This window comes from Uloborus diversus, chromosome 9 (genome assembly GCF_026930045.1).
Source record: "Uloborus diversus isolate 005 chromosome 9, Udiv.v.3.1, whole genome shotgun sequence".
In the NCBI taxonomy this organism is placed as follows: Eukaryota; Metazoa; Arthropoda; class Arachnida; order Araneae; family Uloboridae; genus Uloborus; species Uloborus diversus.
Genome location: NC_072739.1, coordinates 22771739 through 22786956, shown reverse-complemented (window position 1 = coordinate 22786956; position 15218 = coordinate 22771739).

Below are 15218 nucleotides of genomic sequence, written 5' to 3'. Positions count from 1 at the left end.
AAAAGGGTTCCACTTATCAAACAAATTAAGAAACGCTGGTCCAAGGGTCAGATTGTGGGGGGCAAGCCAGGCGAGGGGTGCAGTGTTCTGCTTCAGTACAGATATTGGGGGATAAGGGGGATCCCGCTGCAGTGAAATATTGTTACAAATTCTGTAAATAGTAATTATTGTAGTAACGTAACCTGTAAATAGTTTCCCGTAATGACTATACAGCCCCTGTACATTCGGCTGAAGTATACGAATCACCTTTTTTTTTTTCATTGATAAAATTTGTGAATGAAATCAGATAACGGTCTACGAATTTCGAGATGGATTTCGAATGTTGTGGAAACTTTTCGATGTTTATAAAAGCGTCCCGCGTAATAAAAAGTTGAGTTTCGATTGAGAATTCGAACTGAGAGCGTATTTGCTCTGTTTATTGCGAGGCATTTCGCTGTGTTGTTTTTCGTATTTGGAAGTAAATACGTGTGTAAGCGTTGAGTTTACGGTGTGGTGTGATATTTGCTTAATTGCTGATGATTAATTTAGCAGTTGTTGACGATCTTTCCTGTACATAGTGTAAATAAATTCTCTGTGTTTTTAATCAAGAACTGTGTCTTCCTTTCAAGAAAGTTGGAAGTCGCATCGGATCCGTTACAATATGTTCCAATTACACTAATAATTCATAAATGAAAGGAATGACCATTTTTGTATCGAAAACCTAAAAAATCCGCTTATTACACTAAATCTACGCCCTATTCAGAGTTTCCCAAACTGTGGTCCGCGGACCCCCGGGGGTCTGCGGTGCTATCCAGCTAAAAAGTTAAATGTAATTAAGATTAAAACGATATTTTAATTCAAAAAGAAAGCACATTTATGAGGAATAAAAAAGTTCTTGCTTAAGTTTATGCAATACGCAGCAAACCCGCCCCCAGTTGGAAACACATACACATTAATTAATTTTGTGTACATGATGAACTTCATACTGTTACAAAGCTATATTAAGCAAAATGCAAACATTGAGGCACATATTCTACCGCCCATAGCCTGGGCTAAGGCCAGAAATACATTAAATATACCGCCAGTTCAGTCAATTCCAGCCGAGGACTGCAGTTTCGTGCTTATTAGCACTCATCAGCCCGGCATAGGAAAGTGACTGAGCTGGAGGTGGAAAACCTCAAAAGGAAGCCATACCAGTTTGTTTGGCCCTCCTGGCTTCCTTATGAGGTTTTCCACCTCCAGCTCAGTCACTTTCCTATGCCGGGCTGATGAGTGCTAATATGCACGGAACTGCAGTCCTCGGTTGGAATTGACTGACCTGGCGGTGTATTTCATTGAGGAATATTTTTACTTATGGGATATTATACTTCAAATGCAACATCTGCTCCAAAATTTTCAAATCCGTTTACGTTCGAAAAAAAAAAATAATAATAAAAATAACAAAAAAAAAAAAATAATTTGCATTTTGACATTTTGAATTCAAATTATGTTTTTCGCAATCACGAGTGTGTGTATGTAGGCGTGTGTGTTTGTGTGTGGGGGTATGTGTGTTTGTGTGTAGGGGGTATGTATTTGTGTGTGGGGGGTATGTGTGTTTGTGTGCAGGAGGTATGTCTATGTGTGTGTGGGGGTATGTATGTGTGTGTGGGGGGGGATGTGTATGTGTGTGTAGGCATATGTGTTTGTGTCTGTGTGCAGGCATGAATGTGTGGGTAGTTGTGTGTATGTGTGTGTATCTTTTTGTGTGTGTGTGTATGTGTAGATGTCTGTATGTATGCTTGTGTGTAGGTGTAGGTGTCTTTATGTATGCGTGTGTGTATGTGTGCGCATGTGTGTGTAGTTGTGTTTGTATGCGCGTGTGTGTAGGACATGGATGCAACCTGGTGACGGCTTTCGCTATAGGAGCAGCATCGTGAGGAGCCGGTCGACGGTGATGGTGCGGCGGGAAAATAAAATGATACGATGCCAAAAACAGTGAAATGAGAAGAATAAGCAATCGTGATTGCTCAAAAAAAAAAATGCTGAAATATATTAAGAATTACTAAAGATGATGTTGATGAAAGGAAGGTGGGGGAAGCAGCGACATGAATAAATGAATTTAATGGAATAAAGCGTAAAAATGTATTAGAAAAATATAGATTTAACTATCAAATCATTTTTTTTGTGCTCGCCGGGGTGGGGGGGATCCGCAACGTTCGTAATTGTTCCAGAGGGGGTCCGCGGAGGTCTGAAGTTTGGGATTCTTTGCCCTATTCGAAGCATCAAAGGATGCATTATTTCTCCTAAATTACCCAACTGACCTTTTGAGGTTTTAACGTCAAATTTCAGCACGGTTGACAACTCTTAGCGAAAAATATGATGTTTTTGTAGTATTTCAAATTGTGGAACATCGAATTGTTTTCGTTCAAAATTTTGAAAGCCATATTTCTCACAGAAGGAAAAATTTGATCCAAAAAAGTTTTTTGTATCTACAATGTCCATGAGGATTGCCCACTTATGGCAGCAGGTATATTACATTTCGCTCCGGGAAAAAAAGTGCAAAACGAGGCACCTATCCGAGCGGTTTAATTAATCAGTCATTCATTTAAATCGAAACTTACAGATGGCAGTATAAATCAAGAACTTAAACAGATCGGAAGTTGTTTGTGCCATCTATGAACCATTTAACTAACTAACTTTTATTTTGGCTTGTATTAATTTCATTACTGTCATATTTTTTGCTGTAAAATTACTGTTTGCGTTGAAATTAATTGATTCTGTTCATGTAATAAATATTAATTGTGAAAAATTTGATAGGCAGAGATAAATATGTTAAAATTAATAGTGATTAATTTAATTGATCTTGCCTTTTTTGCCTGCCAGTTGCAGTTATTGTGTATGGTTCATATAATAAAATAAGTTTCTTAAAAAATGGCTTTCTAAAGGATGTCTCCAAGTTATTATAGGCCGTCTCTTTCGCAAATTGCTAGAAGGGGATGAAATGAAAAACAAACTTGTAACTACAGTGAGCTCTCTCTAACTGAGCACCCACGAATGTGAACATGAATAGGAATTTAAAAAAAAAAAGTTAAATTTATTTGAATTTTGACGTCTTGAATTCAAATTATGTTTTTCGTAATCACGTGTGTGTGTGTGTGTGTGTGTATGTAGGCGTGTGTGTGGGGGGGGTATGCTTGTTTGTGTGGGGAGGGGTATGTGCATGTGTGTTTGTGTGTGTGAGGGGTAGTTGTGTGTTTGTGTGGGGGTATGTGTATGTGTGGGTAGTTGTGTGTTTGTGTGGGGGTATGTGTATGTGTGGGTAGTTGTGTGTATGTGTAGGGGCCTGTATGTATGCGTGTGTGTGTGTATTGTGTATGTATACGTGTGTGTATGTGTGTGTAGGTGTATGTATGTGTGTGTAGGTGTATGTTTAATTGTAGGTAAGTAAGTGACGCAACCTGGAGACGGTTTTCGGTAGAGGACCAGCATCGTGAGGCGGCCGGTCGACGGTGGTGCTGCAGAGGGAGGTGGGGAGAATATAAAATCACAGAAACATCAAAACCGTCAAGTGAGAACAATAATCAATCGTGATTGCTCAAAAAACTAATTTGAATTCTGAAATTTTGAATTCAAATTATGTTTTTCACAACAACGAGTTTCGGCAGGACCCTACTCACTGGAGAGAAACGGCTTCTGTCCCTTCAAGCCTGCCCTTCCACCTGGGCGGTTACGTATGTATAGTTGTGTGTGTGTGTGTGTGTGTGTGTGTGTGCGTGTGTGTGTAGGCGTGTATGTGTAGGCTAGGCTTGTGTGTGTCTGTAGGCGTGAGTGCGTGCATGTGTAGGCCAGGCTTGTGCGTAGATCTGCGTAAATGCCCAAAGGCGTGAATGTATGTGTGTAAAAGCGGGTGTGGGTGTATCACCGTGTATGTGTGTCAGTGTGTGTAAAGGCGCGCGCGTGTGTGTAGGACATGTTCGCTACCGGATTCCGGGGGACAGTTGTCAGGACCAGAGGCCGATGGGCGGTGGTGCTGCAGAGGCCTCTGGTCCAAGCTGAAAAAGGAACCACTACATCAAGGACGGTCAAGTAAAAATAATTAGCAATCGTGATTGCTCAAAAAATAATTTGAATTTTTACATTTTGAATTCAAATTATGTTTTTCGCAATCACGAGTGTGTATATGTAGGCGCGTGTGTTTGTGTGGATATGAGTGTGTAGGCGTGTGTGTTTGAGTCTTTGTACAGGCATGAGTGTGTGGATGTGCATATATGTAGGCGTGTGTGTTTGCATGCGTGTGTGTAGGTGTGTGTTTGCATGCGTGTGTATGTAAGATATAGACGCAACCTGGAGACGGTTTTCGCCAGAGGAATAGTATCGGGAGGGGCCGGGACGGTGGTGGTACAGAGGGAGGCGGGGGGATTATAAAATTAGCGTAACGCCAAGGACAGTCAAGTGAGAACAATAATCAATGTAATTGCTCAAAAAAAAAAAAAAACTTTCGAATTTTCAAAATTAATTTGAATTCTGAAATTTTGAATTCAAATTATGTTTTTCGCAATCACGAGTTGCGACAGGACCCTATTCACTGGTAACTACTACATTCGTTTGTTTCTAGAAACGATTCCTGTCCCTGCTCTTGGGCGGTTACGTATGTATAGTTGTGTATGTGTAGGCTTGTGTGTGTGCGTAGACCAGTGTGTAAAGGCGCGTGTGTATATGTGTGTAAAGGCGTGTGTGTGTGTGTGTATGAGCGTGCGTGTGTTTAAGACATTGACGCCACCGACCAGGAGCGGCGGCTACCGGGAGGAGTCGCGCCTGCAGAGGACGTTGGGGTTGAAAAAATCAAGGACGATCAAATGAAAACAATTAGCAATCATGAGTGCTCAAGAAAAAATAATGTTATATCGAGTTTGAATTCCGACACTTTGAATGCGAATTACGTTTTTCGCAATCACGAGTTTCGGCAGGACCCTACTCATTGGAGGCTATTTTTTTCTAGGAACGGCTCCTGTCCTCCCAAGCCTGTCTCCTCCTGGGCGGTTACGTCTGTGTATGTGTGTAAGGACTTGTGTGCGTGTAGACGTGTCTGTATGTAGGAGTGTTTGTATGCAGGACATGGACGCCACCGCCTGGGAAGAGGGGATTCCGGTGGACAGTGCTTCTACTGGAGGCTAGGACCAGAGAAGCTACTCCGTCCTCCGGTGGACGGCGGTGCTGCAGAGGCCCCTGGTCCATTCTGAAAAAGGAACCGGACATCAAGGACGATCAAATGAAAGCAATAATCAATCGTAATTGCAAAAAAAAATTATTAATTTTAATTTTTGGCTTCTTGAATTCAAATTATGTTTTTCGCAATCACAAGCGTGTGTGTGTATGTATGCGCGTGTGTGTTTGTGTAGTCGCATATGTGTGTGTTTGTGTAGGCGCATATGTGTGGGTGCGTGTGTGTGTGAGTGTATGCATGCATGTGTGTAAGTGTTGTGTATGCAGCGCTGTGCGTGTACGCGCGTGTGCGTGTAGGCGTTCGTGAGTGTGTTTGTAGGCGTTCGTGTGTGTGTGTATGTAGGCGTTCGTGTGTGTGTGTATGTAGGCGTTCGTGTGTGTGTGTATGTAGGCGTTCGTGTGTGTGTATGTAGGCGTTCGTGTGTGTGTGTATGTAGGCATGTGTGTTTGAGTCTGTTTGCAGACATGAGTGTGTATGTGTGTGTAGGAGTGAGTGTATGTGTAGGTGTGTGTATGTATGCGTGTGTGTGTAGGATATGGACGCAACCTGGACACGGTTTTCTCAAGAGGAGCAGCATCGTGAGGCGGCCGGTCGACGGTGATGCTGCAGAGGGTGCTGTCAGGGGAAATAAAATCAGCGTAACGCCAAAAAACAGTCATGTGAGAACAATAAGCAATCGTGATTGCTCAAAAGAAAAAAAAAAACGAAACTGTGAAAAATGTAACGCCTACATGTTGGAAAGTAAGTACTTAGCCAAATTTTTCATCAAACTGGCGAAAGTGGAATGAAAAATACAATTATTCCTCAATTGAAACTACGAATGGATGAAATTAAACTGTAGAGAAATAAATACTTAACGTATGATCGTAATTGAATGACCTAGGTAATATCGAATTGGCCTTCAAATGTGCCTTAAGCGCGTACATCACACATTCTCTGCCAATCTCTGACTTGCCCTTTCATTGCGTCCACTGTTATCCAGGAGTGGACTGGGTCCCCCAAGAGGGCATCAACCCTGACTCTCAAAGGGTGCAAAAAGAAAAAAAAAGGGGGGCACAGGCTTGAGCAGGGACGTAACTAGAGGGGGGCAAACGGAGCTTGTGCCCCGGGCGCCAGATTTTAGGGGCGCTAAACTGACAAAGTAAATGCTCAAATTAATTTTTGTAAAAAAAAAAGAAAAAGAAAGAAATTATTAGAAGTCCAAAAGAAAAAAAAAAAAAAACTCAGTGCGAGCGCAGGCAGAAAGCTTGCATGGTTTAATGTGGATAAAGAGTGGTAAAGATAGACCGAAAGAGAGCGAGGAGGGCGCAGTAAACAGCATGAAAGTATTTTCTTAGAATGACTAGTACTTGTTATAACTTATTTAAATAACCTGCCTCTCGGAGAAGGAATATAGAAACAAAGCTATGGGAAGTACAAAACAGCGGAAATGCTCATATGTCATTTTTCTACAATTAAACGTCATAAAACTGCCAACATGATGACTTCCTCTCATTTACAGTGACGAGAGCTTGTCTACCCCACTGGCCTAAGGGAAAATCGTTACACTGTTCCATTGGTCTAGTTTAGTTTACAATTTTTCTCATTCTTGGTGAAAAATCTCGCACTATAATAATACAGATTCGATTTAAAGTGCGAGAGGCTGCCCATTTTTCTTTAGAAAATACTACGGTATTTAGAGATAAATTCAGCTAAAATGAGAAATTTTAGACTTAGTTTCGACATATTTTTGCCACCTACACAATATTTTAAATATGCTTAAATCATCTATTTCAATTAATGTGTTAGAAATCAACTATTTTTTACACCTCTCTTAATTTTGCTTTGGTACTTTTGATGCATATTTATATTTACAGTAGAAACTCATTTATCTGGCCCCCGTTTATCCAGACCTCCGGCTTATCCGGATCAAATTTGTAGAGTTAAAAAATATATTCACTGAAAAGATAATTCTAAATTATTTGAAGTAAGAACGAAACTAAAAATGTGCCAACTATTCGCTTATTTTGATTAAATACACAACTGCTATATATAAGTCGTGCAATAAATTATAGTCATCTTATAAACAACGTGACGTATTTGGAGTGTCAGTCTGACACCACTGCATCTGAACTATTAATGACCAAGTATTTGCGAGTAACAATTCTATGTAATTTTGCTGAAAAGATTTTTTCGCTGCTAATAAAAGATAAGTCTTATTATTCGAATTATGTAATTACTGCTTATTATCCGTACTATCCGGATTTCTGTTTATTCAAATTGCCTTCGGTTCAAGTTAGTATAGATAAATAAGGTTGTACTGTAAATGGAAATAACCTGAAAAGAAACTCACTATCAAGCACATTAGGTATCTGTTTTTCTAAAAAATGTTTTTCAGATGTATACTACATGCCAGAGGTGGGGAACGTGCGTCCTTAATAAAAAAAAATAGCTCTTATAATAATTAATATTTAACTATACAGATTACGACAATTTAAAATGTGTTGAATATAAAATTTTCAAGATAATGTTAAAATAAGACAGTCTGTTCGATTCGAGCTATTGAAGTTGTCGGATTAAAGTCTATATACTAAGTATTAGCAATATTCAATTAATTTCACGTGAGAAACAAAAACAAATAGCCCACTAAATTTTTCATCGGAGTTGAAATTATTTCACACGTTATTCGGACATATTGCTGAATACTGTTATTTTTCTTACAAATTTCTTCATAGTAGTATAATATAAATACTTAAAAATAAATAATTGAAAAAATTTATGTTTTGTTGTTTTCATTTGAAGTGGTAATTTTAAATTCGCATCTCCATACATTTAAAAAAAAATAACGTCAAAGAAATTGTGAAAAGATGCCTGTGGCGGGCCTGCGTCTAGAAGACCTCAGAGCACCTACAGCATTAAAATTTTGTACAAAATTACTTCGAGCCCCAAGGATTTAAACTTGGGGTTGTTTACTTGAAATTTCTAATTAGTTTTTTTTTTTTTTTTTTGTAGTTTGCACATACCTTAATATTTCATGTTGTTCCAAAAAGACTTTTTCTGCATCGAATAAAGCTTGTAACAATTTTGTCAATAAATTAGAACAGCAGATATAAGGGTTTCTATTTAAGCAAAAAGACCTATGCTCAGTCCGGAGCTAAACAGCAAAATGTATTACAACAGACCACGAACTTAAAAGCAGTTTTTCAAACGTACAAAACTGCCGTTTGGCAATGCTCAGGAGCCCCTCTAGCACCAGCACCTATAGCTGTGCAAGTTGGTTCAAGTTAGTTTGGAACGAGGGAAAATGTTCTTCCAAGCGATTTTTTTTCTTCTTCAAATATCATCTCATTTATGCATATTTCTATCAAATTATTTCTATATTTTCGGGTAGGAGTGGGATTGTGTTCAAAAAATTAGCTCTTCACTTAAACTCTATTTTCTATGGGAAGGAAAGGAGAATTTTCACTTTGTTCGAAACGGAACTCGTAACGTGTTTTTCAATCTGATTCTTTCTGACAGACGATTTAAATCTTCGCGAATCAAATAAGGTTGCGAAGTAATCTTCGGGGGTTGGTATGCGTCAGCGAGCAGAGGGCAGAGCCACCTGATAAAAAAAATAATGCAACAAGTTGTTAATTACTCCTTTGTGGAAATACAAAAAAGTTTTCCTTGAAAAACTTCGTATGTAAAATAATAAATAAAATATTTAATGATTTTTACCCACTATCGGAATTTTAAAAAAAAGGCAATCCAGTGATAAACCTGCATAAAAACTTATAACTACGTAAAAGTCGCATTTATAGGCTTATCAACACATGCGGCCTCCTTATCACTGCCCAATTTAAATTTATGTTTTTAAAATAATTTTTTTTGATATTTATTTTTTATGGGGGGTGGGGGGCGCCGAAGCGAGGTCTTGCCCCTGCTCGAAAAAGACCTAGTTACGTCCCTGGGCTTGAGGGCGCAAATGAAAAAAGAAAGAAAGAAAGAAAAAACCCTTCCGGCGCATATGTTTGAGGACGCAAATATAGCAAAATAAAGCAATTACAAAAGAGGTTCGAGGGCACCAAAAAAAAAAAAAAAAAAAACGAGCTGATGTGTGCATCACATGACTTCCTTTTACTCTAATTTAATGTCATTTTCTCATTATTGGCAGTTTTAATATGATTCAATAGTTTACTCTCTAAATATCACCAACAGTGGGCAAATTAAAACCAGATTTTTAAAAAAAAAAATTTTTTAAATCTCCAATTTTGTCGCCAAGTTGGGGACAAAACTTGGCGACCAAAAGACGGGCGATATATCGCCAAGTGTCCGCCAAATTATAACACCACGTGAGTTTACATCGAAATTAACAATGATTTCCCCCCAAAAAGGGGCAAAAGACCCTTTTGAAGCATACGAATGCAACCAAAAAGGAAGGTGCACAACTAGACGCCACTAGGAGTCTATGTACCAAATTTCAACTTTCTAGGACATTCCGTTCTTGAGTTATGCGACATACATGCACACATACACACATACGCACATACATACGTACATACAGACGTCACGAGAAAACTCGTTGTAATTAACTCGGGGATCGTCAAAATGGATATTTCGGGTGTCTGTACGTTCCTAGGCACATATCCACGTGTGGTCAGGTTGAAAAAAAAAAAACTCAACATTCATTTGGGGGTGAGCGAAATGGAAATTAAGGCCGATTTTTGGGTGAAAATTTTTTCGCGAATACAATACTTCCTTTTTTTGTAAAAGGAAGTAAAAAAAAAAGACGAAAGATCCACTTTTCAATCTTCTTCCTTCAAATGTTGAACGCTCTGTTATTCCATCTATTAATTTCAGTCCGATTGTTTCCAATATTGATGATCGCCTTCTTATAAACTTTAATACGCAAAATATTTAGTCTCTGTGTTTTCTCCTCTTAGGAGCCATAACTTATTTGCTATTAAGATTTCTGCAGAATATGTAAAAGAAATTTAATTTCGTTACAAATAATTCTTTTATGACTTCTTTTGATGTTAACTCTTTATTTACGAACGTTCCCGTCTAGGGTTCATTGTTATACCTTCAAAGAAGACTTTCTGAACTTTATTTCATATTGTAACGGATTCGGTGCGACTTCCACTTTCTTGAAATGAAAACACAGTTCTTGATAAAAACACAGGAAATTTATTTACACTATGTACAGGAAAGATCGTCAACAACTGCTAAATTATTCATCAGCAATTAAGCAATTATCACACAACACCGTAAACTCAACGTTTACACACGTATTTACTTCCAAATACGAAAACAACACAGCGAAATGCCTCGCTATAAACAGAGCTAATACACACTCTCAGTTCGAAACCTCAATCGAAACTAAACTGTTTATCACGTGGGACGCCTTTATAAACATCGAAAGAAATCTCTCAAATATTCCACAACATTCTTTCGGCTTCCCGAAATGCGTAGACCGTTATCAAACTTTATCAATGAAAAGAAAAGGAAATAGGGGGTCGTATACTTTAGCGGAATGAAAAGGGGTTGTATATTCATTACGGGAAACTATTTACAGGTTACGTTACTACAATAATTACTATTTACAGGATTTGTAACAATATGTACGGAAATTGAGGATTTTATTTTCCTTACTCGTACCTGTCTTAAGCAATGTTCTTTTGTTTAATTGGGAAATTTTATACTATTTTTGATAATCTGGCTATGGGAAACCCACTTAGCCCCATGCTTGGTGACATTTACATGCAGTGGTGTTCCCATAGGGTTATATTCCTTACACGCCGTATACAATCGGACCTCGATATAAGGTCACCTCTCGGGACTTCACGAAACTGACCTTATAAGCGGTTTGACCTTATATCCGATTCATATATATTCATTGATAAATAAACATTTAATTCATTAAATCACTTCAAAATTTAATACATTCGAAACTATCAGTTAATTAGGTTATTATAGTTAAATTGATTTGAATCAATTTAAATTTTTGGAATCAATAAGAAATTTTGAAATGATTTTTTAAAACTTTCATTTAGAGTAAAGCTGCATTCAAATATCCCCAAGCAAACAACTGATGTGCAACTTGCCTTACTTAAGATTGTCTTAATACAGGACTTTTTTTTTTCTTTAATTTAAGCACAATGGTTTCTAATTATTTTCTGAAAATTTCTTCAGCTTCTCATGACTAAAAATGAAATTGCACAAAAACGTGAGGAATTGAGGAAAACTAACGCGACTGAACGTAGCAATTAAGAAATTCAAATTGATAATTTGGAGAAAGAAAAATAACTAAATGACAGGATAAATATGTTGTCATAAATAAAAACAACAACTATGATTAAATTTGTAATGCCCAAAACATTCAAGACCGCTAGGGAACAAAAAATCCAGCTTTATGGGTGTTAAAATGATAAATACGAAACTAAAGATTCGATTTGTGACACCACAAATTACCGCCCCGGGTGACACCCGCGGTAGGAATGCCACTGAGGCGCCCATATAGGGGGGCAAGTGCCCCCTTTAGAAATTGGAACTTCCTTGCTCTTAGTACTTTTTTCTTTGGAAAAACGTAAAGACATTTCATCTCCAGACATTTCTGAGTAAGTTATTGAAAATGTCAAACTTTAATAACTCGAATCTGTAGTGAAATCGGTTTCTACGGGGAAAATATCCTGCTAAACCATGGGGAAAATATCTGAGCCTTACCCCCCTTAATATTTTGCATATGGACGCCCACGCCACTGATCGTATATATTATTTAAAATGGTCATAATTAAATCTTTTAATGACTTACCCTAGACCATAGCAATCAGGCCTGATCATTTTTTCATAAGCTTAACTTTTTTAATTTTGGGACCACTATTTCAATTTTCAGAAAAAAAAATTCAAACTTGTTATGCAGTCAGGGTCTGATTACTGATAAATAAGCCAAGTAGGCCGTTGCTTAGGCGCCCCTGCTTTTTAGGGGCACCCAAATGGCTAAAACTATCTTAGACAGTGGTTGAAATTTCAAGATTTGATTACATAAGGGCTACAAAAAAGCATTCGACCTTTAGAGCAGGAATTAAAATGGAGAGAGCAAGTCCAATCATTGGCTCAGCAAAAGCTGACCCAAAGACCCCAAGTCACGTGACTCAACAACGACGAATGGTTGGCACGTTTTGCGGGAAACAAGCGGAAGAAACCTGATTTCTCCCAATGCTTAGCTTTAAAAGCTGTCACGTGACTTGGGGGTCTTGGTTTCATGAATGAAAGTCTTCACTCCCTCCATTTTATCCATTCTCAATGGCTCAGCCCATGGCCCCCTGATATCTTAATCGGACCCTGTGTTCAGTGTAATAACAATGGTTCTTAATGGCGTGGATGGTACCCTATATTTGCATCTAAGCAACATGTTTACATAAGTTTTTTTGAGCAATCACGATTGCTTATTGTTCTCACTTGACTGTTTTGATGTCCTTTGATTTTATTTTCCCACCGCCATCCTCTGCAGCATCACCGTCGACCGCGTCCTCACGATGCTGCTCCTATAGCGAAAGCCGTCTCCAGGTTGCATCCATATCCTACCCACACGCGCATACATACACACACCTACACTTACACTCACATACACATGCACACACAAACACATACACACAACTACCCACACATTCATGCCAGCACACACACACAAACACATATGCCTACACACACACATATACCCCACCCCCCCGCCACACACACATTCATATATACAACTACCCACACATTTATGCCAGCACACAGACACAAACACACATGCCTACACACACACACATACCCCCTACACACAAACACACATACCCCCACACACAAACACAGACGCCTACATACACACACTCGTGATTGCGAAAAACATAATTTGAATTCAATATGTCAAAATTCAAATTAATTTTTCTTTTTTTATAACTTTTTTTTTTCCTTTCAGAAAATGGAACTAACACTACTTCAATTCGTCGCATTTGAAACAACCACTGAAAGAAGGAAGAAGTCACAGCTTGACATATAAATGTCACAAGTTCGAATCATGCCATTTTCATTTCCGAAGCAAGCCACTGGTTTCTTGCAAGACATCAGTACCATAATCTTGCAGCATAGTACCTCACGAACTCACTGGATGTCAAAAGTGCATCTGTTGCCAAAACTTCATCACATTGCAGCGGCAAAAATACTGAAGGTTCGTTTTTAATTCACCACAGTCAAACAATTCTAGTCATTTTACAAAAACTATACTTTACAAAATTTGCTTCTCAAAGTCATATCTGAACATAGTGATCAGCCCAATTTGTGATAAGAACTCCAAGCACTGAGATTCGTAGAGTTTGTATTTTGTGTTTCGTTTTAGAATACCAAAGATATATTTATAAAATATTTATATATTTGTTACAGAACACAAATACTTCTCAATATTACTTTTGAAACATTGTTTTTACAAAGTAGTTTTTTGAAACATAAACTCCATTTATATATTTTTGCTCCTTAGAAATCACAATTATTTCTCAAAAAACATTTTAAAATTATTTACATGAATCTTTATTACAAAACTCCTGTTTAAAGATTTGTTATCAAATTCGTACTGTTGAAATTTATAAAATAATAATCCTAAGGATAAAAAAAACCTTCAAAGAAGAATTTGAATTTCATATCTTTAGATTTTCTTTAAAAATGTTTGTAATATTAAATAGAAGCCCAAATTTCTTAGCGTAGAAAAATCTTTTTAAAAATTTTTCATTTTTACATGCAGAAAAGAATAGTTAACACAATATTATTTTTGAAAGCATAAAGAAGTACCACATTAGAATTTCTAAGAAAAGATTTTTATTTCTAAGTTTATGACGCATAAGAATTTTTTAAAGAGAATTAATAGTAAATTAGAAGAGACATTTTGTCGATTTTTTATATTTATAGTGTTTTGAGTCTAAATTCGATTGCTCCAAAGCAGAAATTTTTTGAGCTACGTTTATTAGCTTGTTTTTCTAAAATATTTTTTTAAAATAATGGAATACAAACAGAAGAAGAAAGAAAAATTCCAGTTTTCCAATTTTTATAAATCACTTTCTATATTCTTTATATTCTTCAGAAACAACAACGATAATTTTTAATAATTATACCGCAAAATTTTATTTCTGTGGTCAACAGTGAAATTACGATAATTCCCTAAATAGAAACGTCGAGAGCTTTTTTTGAGTTTTCATCTTGAAAAAAAAAAAAAAACCTTTCTTGTAAAAACTTATCACGGTTTTTTTTTTTTTTTTGAAAAAGTGCCGGAAAAATATGCAGAAATTAAAAGTTTAAACTGAATTTTATGCTTACGTTGAACGTGTTATATTAGCAATCTTTGACTTTCTGAATAGTAATAAAAAAAAGCAATCTTTTTGTTCTTATTTTATCTCCCCCTCCCTATTCTACCATTTAATCATAATATGAAATGCAAGGTATTTCTTTCTTCAAAAGAAGTAATCTCGATTCATATGCATATTAATCACAAGAAAAAATATTGACAAAAGACACTAATTTCCTATATACCCTTCAATTTTGTTTTTCCTTTGAAAGAGAAAGATTTATTAATGAAGCAATTGTTCAAAAATACTGTCTAATTAGACGCATAACACTCGGAGACATTCAGAAAACGTACATTCTGAAATATATCTACAGGACAATGGTAGACATTTGAAAACTACAGTCTCCGAAGAATTAAGAGAAAGCAAAAAGAAGTTGGTAATTAGTAACATTTTCTTTGAAAATGAATCGGAATTTCTGATCAGGAAGTTGCGCACAAAGGAGAAAAAATACATCTTTAATATTTATTGCCATAACATATTTTTTAAGTGAACCACTGGAAATAACAAGCTTCAAGAATGCGAAGAGCAGCTTTTATATTTTAACTTGTGTAAGAGAAGTCAGAAATTGTAGCAGACGAATCATTTGAACATAATACTGTAACAGATGACATTGGTTCGAAACTGACTCAGAGCAAAAATCTACAAGAGTTTTTTTCCTATGCAATTTTAAGCAAAAATTGTCCGAAAATGAATTAGTG